The sequence below is a fragment of the Polypterus senegalus genome, chromosome 14 (assembly GCF_016835505.1).
Source record: "Polypterus senegalus isolate Bchr_013 chromosome 14, ASM1683550v1, whole genome shotgun sequence".
Taxonomy (NCBI): Eukaryota; Metazoa; Chordata; class Cladistia; order Polypteriformes; family Polypteridae; genus Polypterus; species Polypterus senegalus.
Genome location: NC_053167.1, coordinates 91,545,321 through 91,559,359, shown reverse-complemented (window position 1 = coordinate 91,559,359; position 14,039 = coordinate 91,545,321). Strand labels below are relative to the sequence as shown.

The window sequence follows — 14,039 nt, the reverse complement described above, 5'->3', positions numbered from 1 at the left end:
GCAATTGCCATGACCCCTAAAGCATTGTTTGTATGAGATGTACATTCTGGTACAGTTAGAAGTCCAGAAATATTTCTAATTTGTAAAGACTGCCTGTGCCATGGTTCTGTCTTCCTGCCACGGTGACACCACTCTGCTGGTAATTAGAATTGTGTCACTAAGTAAATGTGCTCTGACCGGGACAGTGACAGACGTGCTCTCTTGACACCAGACTGGCAGGCAATCACAGTCTCTCCGCCTGACCCTTTTAACTTTTGTGCCAAGCAGGGCCTCTTGATAAGCACTTTCTCTGAGTTCTCGCTGGAGAGCTGAAGGAGAGTTAGTAAAGAGGCTTGTTTAGAGTCACATCTCATTTTTGAGGGCACTCCAAGCATTGCACTGAGATAGCTAAGCAATTGAAGGTGCCAACATCCCACTTCCAAGCCTCAGTAATGGGGCACGGATGAACTCTTCAAGTGACTTAAAAGCCACTTTCTTCCAATTTCACGACTAGACAGTGTCAGAGAGAGAGAGGGAGAGAGAAGCTACAGAAGTATCCCAAATTACATTAGAGTGGGTAACAATCAGTCAACGAAAGCTGAAAACCTTAAGGTGGTTCTGTTCAGGGTTTGTTAGTGATAGTAAGGAGGAGATGGATATTAATATGTTTAAAAATTTTCTCACTGTTTTAAGATTTATGCTACTTCAAATGTAGTATGTATTTTGTAATGATGCATTGCCCCACTCATGCACACTTCCATGATCAATCATAAATTTAGTGTCCAGTTATGATATGGCAGGAAACCATAGTGCAAAGAAAAAGCCCAAACTGGCACATTGGAAATGTTGGCAGTCTGAGATAGTGGCTAAGGCTTTGGGCTTTAATAATCCATAGATGTCTGTTTAACACCTACCTCTGCTTCACAGTCATTTAATCTACTTGTTCTTTAATTGTAGAAAACCAATATAAATGATTGTTTTATGCTACTGATAGGATGCCTTGAGATGGTGTTTGCTAAGCAAAGGCTCTATATTAAATGGGTGTTTTTCTGCTATGAATGTGATAACCACATACAGACTGGGTAAGGTACTGAACTCAAATATTTGACGCTGGGAGTCAGCAGTGCTAACCTCAATGCTATTCTGTGATCTCCAACAGCATGCATATGTTATTTACCATTATTTTTTTTGTTCAAATAATATTACTGTGATATGAAACAACAAAAAATTTCACAGTAATGGCACTGGATTCCCAACCACATTGTGCTGGGTTCAGTCCTTAACACTGACTTTATTAATGTGAAGTAAATCACTTCACATACCAATCTTCAGATTTAGAGGAAGACAACTGAAAAGTAGCTTTGGTTAGACACAATATAAAGTTTGTTTGTTTATTTATTTAATTTTTGACTTCCTAAGAAGACTGAAAAGCAATACAAGCCAAAACATAGTGAAAAATAAATAAATAATACATAAAAAAGGGGACATGTTTTCAGTTGAGGTAATTTTTTGACAGCTATGAGGCAAGTAAAGGTTATTTTGACTTCAGCAGGTGTGTCACAGGTTTCAGAAGCAGAGGTTCAGGAAATTAACTCTCGTACCCAGGGCCTGGAGGCAAGTATTACTAGCAACATTTGCTGTCCATCTTTTTTGTCCCGTTAGATACTTTGGAGACAAAACAGCCACAACCTTAAAACTATTTCAGTATGGATGTAGGCATGCTTGTACAGTATGTTTAACAGTGTACTGCTCTAGTTACATTTAATGTGCTATCTATAACGTATGTCAGGATTCCTGTTCAAAATTTTGGTGAGAAAATGTGCATTGAATAAATGGTAAAACCCATTCAGATCACTTTGTTCAATTTCTTTTCAGTAAATCTACAATCTTCTCTATCCATCTGGGCCAATGCTGGTGACATCACTAACCCCAAAAACCACCCCCAAAATGGGTGACACTACTGGTGCTTATAGATGAGGGCAGACAGGTAAAGATACTTTAGTCTCTCATCCACAAACAAAATTGAATGTTGACTTTGCTGTCAAATATTTGCATTTTATAAACTTTTTTCACAGAAATGTAACTATAGCAAGACTATTCAAAAGAATTTTATGCAGGTTCTCAGTGAAAATTGCTAGTTCAAATTGCTTCTTCAGCAAACAGAAAAAAAACAAAAAAAAACAAAACAAAACAAAGCAAACCCGTTTAGCTTTTTCTATTATCTTGTAGCTGACATTTAACACTCAAGATGTTTACTTAAATACTAATAGCTCTCTGCAGCTGGTCAATTCAATTCAGTTAGACACACTCCTGATCAGTTGTTTTTGTTCAAGAAATAAAGAGAAAGGCAAAAACAAAAGTCTGAATGAGCTTCTCCAGCCTGCTCTTTCTTTCTCCTTCTCTCTCTCTCATTCTGTGACACCACTCTTGCAGCTAATTAGAATTGTGTCACTAAGTAAATGCGTTGTGACTGGCCGGTGACAGGCGCGCAGTTCCTGCCATGGGACTGAGAGACAATCAACATCAAGCACTCAATGCAGCAGGCACCCTTTTAAGCAGAGCGAACCTGACTGTGCACTGACCTGATACTCATTTAAATTATCTGGAGCAGGAGAGGCCAGCTAACACAGCAAAATAATGCACTCTATCGACTAGTGCTTTCTCTAATTCACTGTCTCTGGCTTCTCCCTAACAATTAAAAAGTCAAGCCTACTTTTTGGTAACTATGTCTATATCATTGCCAGTTTGATCTTTCTTAACATGCCTTTGCATCACATAATAGCAATTTAATTCTCCCCAATTTTAGGTGGTCATGTATTATAAATATACATTATTGACTTCAATTTCAATCACTACTATTTGGCCATGCTTTGGAAATGATACTCATACATTCATCCATTTTCTAACATACGTACCCAATTTAGGATTGTGGGCAACTGTTGCCTGTCCAAGAAGCACTGGGTGTAAGGTGGAAATCAACTCTGAACTGGTTGACAGTCCATTGCAGGCCATGCGCAAATGCAGCAATGCTTAACCCAACATGGACATCTGTGGAACTGGGAGATCGATGAGGACCCAGAAATCCACCTTCACAGACACAGGAAGAATGTGCGTACTTTGTATAGGTAGTGCCTGGTAATTAAATGTTTCCAGTTTGTTTACTAGGTTTATAATTAAAATGCATTTTTTTCAATCACCAGTTTTGGAGTGTGTGCAGTATTGTGGGTTTTTGGAAATAGAGGTAAAGAGGAGACTCTATCAAAGAAATCATGGACACATTCATTTTATGAACATATTTTTTCCATTACAAGAAAGACAGGAGGCTTTACTGCATAAAATATTTGTAAAAGTTCCCTTATTAATTAAAACATTATAAGCAAAATATTCATTAAAAAATAAATTTAGTTGTAGCATAATATCAAGATAACATTAGGTAAAAGGCAGGAAGCAACCTCAGATGGCATAGTAGTCCATTTCCAAGTATACACCCATATCAGATCAATTAACTGAACAAGCATGTTTATGGGTTGCAGGAGGAACTACCCATACAAAAATAAAATGGAGAAAATAAAACTGTCACACAGATAGCAATCAAGCTCAGAATTAAATCCAGGTCTTCAAAGCTGTTATCATAATGCTACTTTTTCATTCAAGCGTGACAAATTAACAGACACCAATCTTAAGAATATATGTATGTCAAATACTTGAGTAAATTAATAATAACAGAAAATGTTGTTTTTAAACTGCTTGATATTATGGCAAACCATTAAACAAATAATAAGATTACGTAATAATTTTAAACCCACCTAATCCAACTCATAGTCCTGCTGGGATTGGAGCATATCTTGCTAAGAGGCAAGTAACAAATAATGACTATATAAAACAAAAGCAAGAAAATTATATAAAAAAAAGTTGCACCAGCTACTTTTACAAAATGAAAATAGCCGAGAGCTACTCTTGTTTTCTAATATTTATTCTCATAGCTTATTTCAACCCAAACAAACTGAATAAGCTTATTTTGCCTGAACATTTAAAAAATGTTGGTGTCCACAACTCACATTAACATTAAAACATCACAAAAAAAATTTAGTTCACCTGCAAATGCATTTTGTATGTCTTCCTCACTCACCATGTTCCTTAACTCTGCTTAGCTAGCGAACGAGAGAACAATTGAATTCAACTTTGTTTGATATTTAAAAATAAAGTGTTACTTAGGTGTTGATGAGTTTGAGTCCAGATATTCTCTTAAGTGTAAACCACATTGAAAAGATAGATTGCAATTTAGGTTGTGGATTGTGATATGATTTTCTGGAAAGATTGCCCACCTCTAATTTGACTTATCAAATTTTCAAATTTATGTAGGATTCATTAACCCTTTGACGAGCTACTTGAAAAGGGGTTGCAACGTGTTAGAGACTCCTGATCTATTCGCTCCTAGAATCATGAGAGATTTCAGCTAAACAAACAACACATTAGAGCTTCTGTTGTATACAACCATCTTTTAATGAATCACTCTAGTGCATACTTTTATGTCTATAATTTTGACTGAACCTCTAACATACAGTTCACTGTCAGGAATTTTCTACATAAGACAGAAAAAATACATGATTTGCCGTCTGATATAAAGTGATCCAAAATACGATAATGATGATTTTGACATTGCCATAACTGGACCATACAAGCAGTAGCAGGCACACAGAGGCACAAATCTAATGCAAAGACAAAGAGAAATTATAATGTCAAAATCATACTAAGATCAAAAGACAAGAACCACAGATACAAACTTAAAAACTTCTGTCTGACATGAAAAAAGAACTTCTTACTGAAAGTGGCATCTTAAAATATTTTGGACATATATTTGAGCCTTTTAAACCTAATAAGAGAAATAGTACTTTTATAACTAAACAAAATCTTTGGGTGGGGAATGAATTCTTGTTTCTTTCTATGTTTCCTGCATTTTAAAAATTTTCTGGAGCTCTTTCTTAAGATTGATTTTGAAGTTATTTGTTGTGTATGTTCTACAAATTGTATCTGCTTGCCTGTACATTATGTTACTTTATTGAAATAAAATATAAATAACTAAATAGACAGAATCAGTTCCATGGCTGCTTAGTGATTTGTGTACAGTATAACACTGCCATAGTGAAAAATCTTAACAATTGCAACAGGTAGAAATATAAGAATCATCATCTAACTAACCACCACAAATTACTCGTTAATAAAACATGACATTGGGAAGCTGAGCTGTAATAACTATTTCAGCCAACACACTATTACATTATACTTGATAACAGCATAGTGATGTACCAAGCAGAAGTGCCATCTGATATAGCTTGGACCCTGGGTAGCTGAGGTGTCTTCTGAATGGCACCTGCACATACTTCATATTTTTACAAGGGTATGGAAGTTTCCTCCACAGTGCAAGGACTGACACTGAGAGTGAGTGTTGGTTCATGTGCACCCTTTGATGGACTGACATCCCATCCACAATTTATGTCAGAGTCGTGTGCCTGACTCTGGTATAGGGTTATAGGGTCATGATTCCTAGCACCCTGAACAGAAAGCTAAAGTTGTTTCAGAAAATGGGTAAATGGAAACGTTCACTGATTTTATTAAAAACAGTATATATGGTTAATTTATTATTGGAGAATTTATTTGAATCTATTCGGAAATCAAGTTTCAAAATATAGAAATTTTATTTACTGGTCATTGGTTTACTTGTTTGGAAAACTGTTCTGTTGTTTCAGACGGATGTGTTCTGAAAAAACAAAGTTCTGCTCATTTACACATTTCTTTATCTAGCTTTGCCAATACCAAAAGTAAAGAAATTTATTGACTAACTGCATATAGCAAAGAATGGGGCAACAGTGTTTAGAGCTGCTGCATCACAATCACAAGCAGCATTCAACCCTACCCAAAGCACTATCTATATGAAGTTTACAAATTTTCTCCATGTTCTTGCCGAAGACAAGTAGGTTAGATTCAATCACAGTACTAAATTGTCCCTCAGTTAAAGGCATGTAGTGGCTCACGTGGGACACTATCCACAGTTCCTACTTTCTAACAATTGATGGCCTTGTATTAAAATAATCAGTGCCGGTAAATGGCTGGGTGGACGGATAGATTTAGCAAAAATGAAGTGCATAAAGTAACATGTTGTGCAGATATTAGTATTGCCACCTTAAATCCGTAGAGTTCTGGGTTTGAAACCTGGGTGTTGAATCTTGCATGTGTTTTTGTTCAAGTACTCCATTTTTCTTGTCCCATTCCAAACAAGCTCCTATTAAGTCAATTGGTAACTTTATATTGGCCCAGTATGAGTGACTGATCCTTGAAGTGGACAGGAGTCCAGTCTAGGTTTGGAAAAATTGCAAAGTGTATCAAAACTGACATTTTACGTTGTATAAGAAGCACTGTATTGTCACATACTGTATAGGGATAGATAAGATAGATAGATAGATAGATAGATAGATAGATACTTTATTAATCCCAAGGTGAAATTCACATAATCCAGCAGCAGTATACTGATACAAAAAAAAACACTATTAAATTACAGAGTAATAAAAATGCAGACAATAACTTTGAATAATGTTAGCATTTACTCCCCCGGGTGGAACTGAAGAGTCGCATAGTGTGGGGAGGAAGGAACTCCTCATCTCCACAGTCTGTCACTGAAGCTACTCCTCTGCCTGGAGATGACACTATTCAGTGGATGCAGTGGATTCTTCATGATTGACAGGAGTTTGCTTAGTGCCCGTCGCTCTGCTGCAGATGTTAAACTGTCCAACTTCATTCCTACAATAGAGCCTGCCTTTCTTAACAAGTTTGTCCAGGCGTGAGGCGTCTTTGATCTTTATGCTGCCTCCCCAGCACACCAACACGTAGAAGAGGGCACTCGCCACAACCGTCTTGTAGAACATCTGCAGCATCTTATTGCAGATGTTGAAGGACGCCAACCTTCTAAGAAGGTATAGTTGGCTCTGATCTTTCTTACACAGAGCATCAGTATTGGCAGTCCAGTCCAATTTGTCATCCAGCTGCACTCCCAGGTATTCATAGGTCCGCACCCTCTGCACACAGTCACCTCTGATGATCACAGGGTCCATGAGGGGCTTGGGCCTCCTAAAATCCACCACCAGCTCCTTGGTCTTGCTGGTGTTCAGGTGTAAGTGGTTTGAGTCACACCATTTAAAAAGTCTTTGATTAGCTTCATATACTCCTCCTCCTGCCCACTCTTGATGCAGCCCACAATAGCAGTGTCATCAGCGAACTTTTGCACGTGACAGGATTCCGAGTCATATTTGAAGTCTGATGTATATAGGCTGAATAGGACCGGAGAAAGCACAGTCCCTTGCGGTGCTCCTGTATTGCTGACCACAATGTCAGACCGGCAGTTCCTGAGACACACATACTGAGGTCTGTCTGTAAGACAGTCCACGATCCATGCCACCAGTTGTGAATCTACTCCCATCTCTGTCAGCTTGTCTCTAAGGAGCAGAGGTTGGATGGTGTTGAAGGCGCTAGAGAAGTCCAAAAACATAATTCTAACAGCACCACTGTTAGATACACCAGTATTAATAAAATTAGCAGTATGGCTATGCACTTCAATGTAATGGATTAAATATTCCTATAGATATGAGACTAAAATTACTTGACCACTACAATATACTAATCTATTAGCCTAAGATTTATCTTTATGCAACGTAGCAATTATGACATTTAAGTATCAATAATATCATATTGTTATGGACATGTGCATTCAATGAATTTTGGAACTGGGTAACAACAATTATCCATAGTGTGGTTAGTTGTTTTACTTTATTTTCAGTCTCTAAAGCAAGTAATCTGGCCACATTCAGGTAGATTACAGTGGCAAATGCGGCAGTTCATTCAACCATTAATAGGCACAGAACCAAGACGACAGGTCATGTATGCAGCGTTAACCAATTAGTACACATTTCACTCAAGAGTACCAAAGACATACACGATGGGAAAACACAATCAAGCTCTGTTAACCACTGGAGTGCTTTTAAATGATCACAAAAATAATTATACAAGTGAGGCAGCAAAATTCCACGTTTTTAGTTATGTACAGTATAAACTAACATTCCCTAAATAATTGTGAATTGTAGTCAATATATGTATGCAATCAATCTTTTTCCAAGCTATAAAACAAATGCATAACACTGAAGGCTAACAAGATTAGATGAAAACATATGACATGCTGAAAGCACATGTACATCTCCTTTCAGTGCATCTTGACAGCATTTTGCGGCTAAGGAGATGTGTAGGTAGGGCAAACTTTAAAAGTCTAAAAAGGCTAAAAGGGATAAACTCAGATAAGCTTTTAGTGTGGAGTCAGTTGAGAAGCAGTGGAAAAGGCTTAAAAATGTCTTATACAGAATGTAGAACAGGTTCTTCCCAAAAACTGGAAGTAGTAGGAAATAAAAAAAAAAATTTAAAAAGATGCTGCACAGGAAAAATAAAAACTGTTGTATAAAGAGTATAAGACTGATGACTCCAATATATATCATAGGGTATATGGGAGCATGAGGGCAACCACCAAGAAGTATTTTAGGGAAGCTAAACATCAGTTAAAGAGGAACATAGCAGGTAAAGCAAACGATGACCCAAACAGATTTTTTCTGTATTTTAGTAGAAAAAAAGAATCAAGGAGGAGATGAAGTGTATTAGGAATAGTAAAGAGAGATTAAAATATACAGACAATGAAACAGCAGATGCTCTAAACTTGCAGTTTTCTAAGGTCTTCACATGTGTGGAAATGGATAACCTTCCTGTAGTAACTGGGCCTACAAAGGAAGTACTGAGTGATATGGAAATTGTAAATGGAAAAGTACTGCTCAGATTAAATATATTAAATCATCAGGACCAGAAAATACTTATCCTCGAGGGTTTAAGAAGATAGTACATATAAAAACCCTTGATGCATACTTTTTAGGAAGAAACTGCACACGGGGGGATTTCTGAAAGACTGGAAAATGGCAAATAGTGTCCCGTTATATAAAAAAGTGAGCTGGCAGATCCAAATAATTATAGACTAGTAAGCCTAATATGCATTACAGGCAAATTAATGGAATAGATTTTTAAAGATTAGATTGAGCAACAGATGGCGACAACATGAGTTTTACTGAACAATCAGCATGGGTTGAGAAGAGGAAGGTCATGTTTTAGTATCATGCTGGAATTCTATGAAAATGCAACAAAAGAATATAATCAGAGTGGTGCATATGATATTATTTATCGTGACTTTCAAAAAGCATTTGATATGGTCCCACATGAGAGGTTGTACCTCAAAGTAAAAGAGGTGGGATTTCAGGATGTAGTGTGAAGATGGGTGCAGACTTGTATAAACACAGGAAGCAAAGGGTGATGGTCCAAAGAACCTTATCAGAATCGGGCAAAGTTAACAGTTGTGTCCTACATAGTCAGTGTTAGGGCTGCTACTACTCAAGCTTTGTAACACACTGGTTAGACCTCATCTTAAGTATGGTGTTTAGTTTTGGTCTCCAGGCTACAAAAAAGAAAGAAGCACAAAAACTTCCAGAGAACAACAACTAGGCTGATGCCAGGACTGCAGGGTATGAGTTAAGAGGAAAGGTTAAAACAGGTGAGCTTTTTCAGTTTAAGCAAAAGGAAATTTAACATGATTGAAGTGTTCAAAATTCAAAAGAATTGGTACAGTGAAATGAGGCTGTTACTTTAAAATGAGCTCAACAAGAACACAGTGACACCCTTAGGGACTTGTTAAGGGTAAATTTTGCGCAAACATAAAGAGGTTTTTCTTCACACATAGAACCATAGTTACATGGAATACGTTACCATCCAAATACTGTGGTAGACAGTAGGACTTTAGGGAATGTTAAAACTCTAATTGATGTTATTTTGATGGAAATACAGTAATGTAAGTAGATAGAACTGTTGATCTTTGTTGGGGTGAATGGGTTGTTCTCGCCTTAACCTTTCTGATGTTCTAATTAAGATAGGAAACAATTGGATCATCATGACTTGGCAGGGTCCTCTAATGGGAAAATTTATGAGAGTCTGCTGTTCATCCCACTGAACAATAACAGCACAACGGTAAACCAGACTGACAATAGAAAAAGGAGGGATGTAAAACATCACATAATATGCATTGATTTTATACGTAAATGTGCATTTGTGAGCCTGCAGACAAACAAAAAGAGAAAATAAAAAGAGGATTTCAACTTTGATAAAAAAAAATGTGAATGCTGAGAAACAAAATTTAAATTACTGAAAAACAGTATCTCAAATAATCTCAAATATTAATTTGAGACCATAAGATAATTGTTACATTTCTGCTTGTACATAACATTTTTAAAGCCACCAGATGAACAATGCTTGAATATGAATCCTCATTTTTAGATAATTGGCAAGAAGCAAAGGAAAGTTTGAAAGTGGATGAATATACAGAATAGGTTGCATATAAATATTTAGGGAATATTTAATTTTCTGAACCTTCATTATCTGTTTTGGGGCCACAGGGAACCAAAACCTGCTTTGGCAGCAATAGGTATGAGGCAGGAGCCAACCACAGAGAGGGCACCATTCCACTGCACTGCCCACCGACACTCATACAGGGGAAACTTCAACTTGTCAATTACCCTAATGTGCACACTCTCTGGAAATTGAGGCATGCATGTACACTTTTTTATTTAATTGATGCTTCTGAATAACATGTGTTATTCTGGAGATTTATGTTCCACTCCTCTATTGCAAGATTAGTATGTTTATACATTACCATTATTTATTATTATGAGAAGCACTAACAAGCCCCCAGGGTACTCCAGTTTTCTTCCCACATTCTCAAACAAGTGAATGTTATGTTAACTGGTGGTTTAAATTGTCTCTCTGCAAGTGTGGATGTGTGAGTGAGTGGGCCCTCAGGTTAAGGGCTGGTTTGTGCTTTGAACCTTTACACCAGAATAGGGTCCTAAGCCTTACCAACCTGACTTAGTTGAGTTAATTGGGTTAGAGATTGTTATAATTTAACAGCCCAATAAAAACAAAATCTGCATCGGTATTTTTTTCTATTTGTCTAGATTTAGTTCTGTAGTGTTTTTATTTGTAAATGAGTATAGTGTTCTATGCCTTTTACTGAGAAATGTGCTATACAAAAATAAACTAAAACAAATGCATTTGTGCTCAAAGGCAGTAAACATAAATTGTAATGATGACACATCAAGACATAATTAACACAATGCCTTTAAAAAAAACTATTTCGGTTTCAGTGTTTTTGCACATTGTATTAATTATGTAGTTATTTCCTGTAGTATAAAAAAGCATGCTTATTAAATAGATTTCTTCCTTCCTACTGAATGTGACAAGCTGTTTTTGTGAATATTACTATGCCACAAATACTGATCTGTATTAATTTTAAAATGTATAGACATATAACTATGATATGGCACTACACCATAATTCATCCTGAAGACATGGTGTAAAACAAAAAGGCTAGCCATTTGAAACTAACAATGCCTCAGACACTTTTCTAGAAAAACAAAATGGTGACAGGTCTGTGGTTACCCCAGCAGGGCTATGTACAGAGTGAGTCCTAATTGAGGGTGACATCAGATCAAGCTGTCCTTGCCGTTGCTCACAAGTGGCCATGGGGAACCAATCAGTCTTGTCCTGAAGTCTAATATGCCATGAATTAATGTGTGCAAGCAGCTAGTATACAGTGACATGTAGATATTCCTGTTATTGTTGTAATTAGAGGAAAGTCTTACTCAAAGAACATCAACTTATAATGTAGATTTGGGACTTACAGAAAGAGCTGCACAATCTACAAATCATACAAAGTGAAGTCTGCTGGTTTAGCATTACTCAGTGAGATCTTAGCAGAAAAACAAAGCCAGAGATGAGTAGCAATACAATAATTTAAACTTCTGTTTAAAATGATGAGCTACAACAATGGCATAGGTATTGTTAACATCCCCTGCAAGATCTACATTTGAAGAGCAAAATCCTGTTAAAGTAAGTTTTATATGACCTTTAAAGGTCTGATTTTGTGAATGTACATTTCCGTCTACATCAGGATACTGAATTTCCAGATGGAAAGAGATAGACAGCAAAACCTCATGTATACTGGCCCTTCAAGGTTCCTGATTGGGTCCCGGACTGTTCTGAATGTTTACATGATCGACTAGCAAAATACAGTAACAGCAATCCATCCATTATTGACCCATCTTAATCCAGTTCAGATTTCTAGAAGACCGTAGGCTATCTCTACCTGACCAGAAATAAAAGAAATGTTAAATGTGCATAATAGAAAACATGCAAAATAGATATAATCTATCTTCCATTGGATTAAGCAGGATCAAAAAAACAAGCAAATAATCCAAGTCTCTCAAAGGGTATTCTTATGTTGTTGACTCAAACTCTCCCACACCAGAATGATTTACAGTTAGGTATTAACTTGGTAGGTAAATATACGGGATATAGAGAAACAACTGAGGGAAACCAATATAGATATACCTAAAAACTAAAAACTCCATAAAGAAGACAAACTTGTGTAAGAATTACAATGTGATGAGTGCAAATGAACAACAGAACTTAAAATGGAAGATAAGTTTTAATAATTTAAAAGGTTGTCTTCTGTTGAATCTCAAATGTCACTGTGGAGCAGATTATGAGCTTTATTTATGTTTTTAAAGGATGTGGAAGAACTGTTTAAACTATTAAAATTTAAAGAAATATTTAAAAGCTCTAGTACCAAGTTATAATTTTAACTGTATTTGTTTTAAGGCCAACAAATATTAATTCTTTAACATCAATATTTGTTCTAGTTCTGTATCTGCATGGATTATACTGTATATAATATATCTAAAGAGATTGCAGAAACAGAAAGAAAGCAAACAGTTCCTCATGGTAGAATATAAATGCTTCATTGTTAGTATGGATCAGTATTCTGCTCCTTAAAGGCTACTTACAAATTCTGAGCATATACTGTATGTATTAAACATTTTCTTTAAATACTTGTCAATGAGAAACATTATTTCTTGAATTCATGCCAAAACATTTGTCTTAACACCCTTTGGGTGATTATGTTTCCTTTTTGTATTGAAGATAAATGGCATAGATATGTTGATCAGAGTAAAGAGTGTTTAGGAGAATAAACAAACAGGCACCTCCTCCTAAAATATTCATCACTGAAGGCAAAATAGTAGACAAGCTAATTTACCCTGTTCTATGAAACTTTAGTAATTAAAAGTGATGATCAATAGCCCAACTCAGCTTGACACAAGACTTTTCTATACTGATACTCACAGCACAAAACACGTTAAACAAACAAAAAAAATCCTATCCTCCACCTCTTGAGAGTATGTTCAAAGATTTAAATCATAACATAAAAATAACTTGTGCAGTGTAGCCTGTGGCTTAATTTGAATCAGAATGGGAAATCTTACCTGAACTGGACACAGTAAGGATTGATAGATTGATATCTCTTTCTCAGTTCCCACTAAATCCAGTTTAGTGTTAAGGGGAGCTGAAGACTATTCCAACATCTCTGCCTTCAAGCCAGGAATCAGCCCTTGACAAGGTGCTAGTCCATCGCAGGATCTACACATGCAGACACAGATTCTCACATTCATACATACTCCAATTACCCAATCAGCATGTCTTTGGTGATAATGGAGTAAACTCTACTCTGTCACAGGATGAACATGCAAACTCCACAATGACAAGGACCTTGTGTGGAATTCAAACCTAGGACATGGGATCTGTGAGCTGTGGTGCTAACTACTGCAAGACTATTCCACCTTTGGTACCAGTTAAAAAAGTCCATGTTCTGTTTACTCATTTACAGCATTTCTCTTTCAGAATTTAGAATATTTTTTATCATGCATTATTTTAAAACACTATAGAAGCAGTTTTGTTGTATACAAAGACATAAAGAAAAACAAAGCTTTCAGCTATGACTAGACTTTATTCAAATTTTGAACAAACACAATTATAAATCAACACTACGACTTTGAAGTTTCAAAGTAAGAAATATACAAATAGTCATCAGAAATTTT

At 36.3% G+C, this 14,039-nt stretch overlaps 1 long non-coding RNA gene across 1 annotated transcript in view; it reads right to left on the bottom strand.

The window, feature by feature from the left end:
• Window positions 1-4,548: 4,548 nt before the first annotated feature.
• The window catches only part of LOC120515162, a 33,820-nt gene continuing 24,329 nt past the window's right edge, over window positions 4,549-14,039 (bottom strand). The window contains exon 3 of the long non-coding RNA XR_005630604.1: window positions 4,549-4,688. This is a non-coding gene — a long non-coding RNA (uncharacterized LOC120515162). The remainder of the gene's footprint in view (window positions 4,689-14,039) is intronic.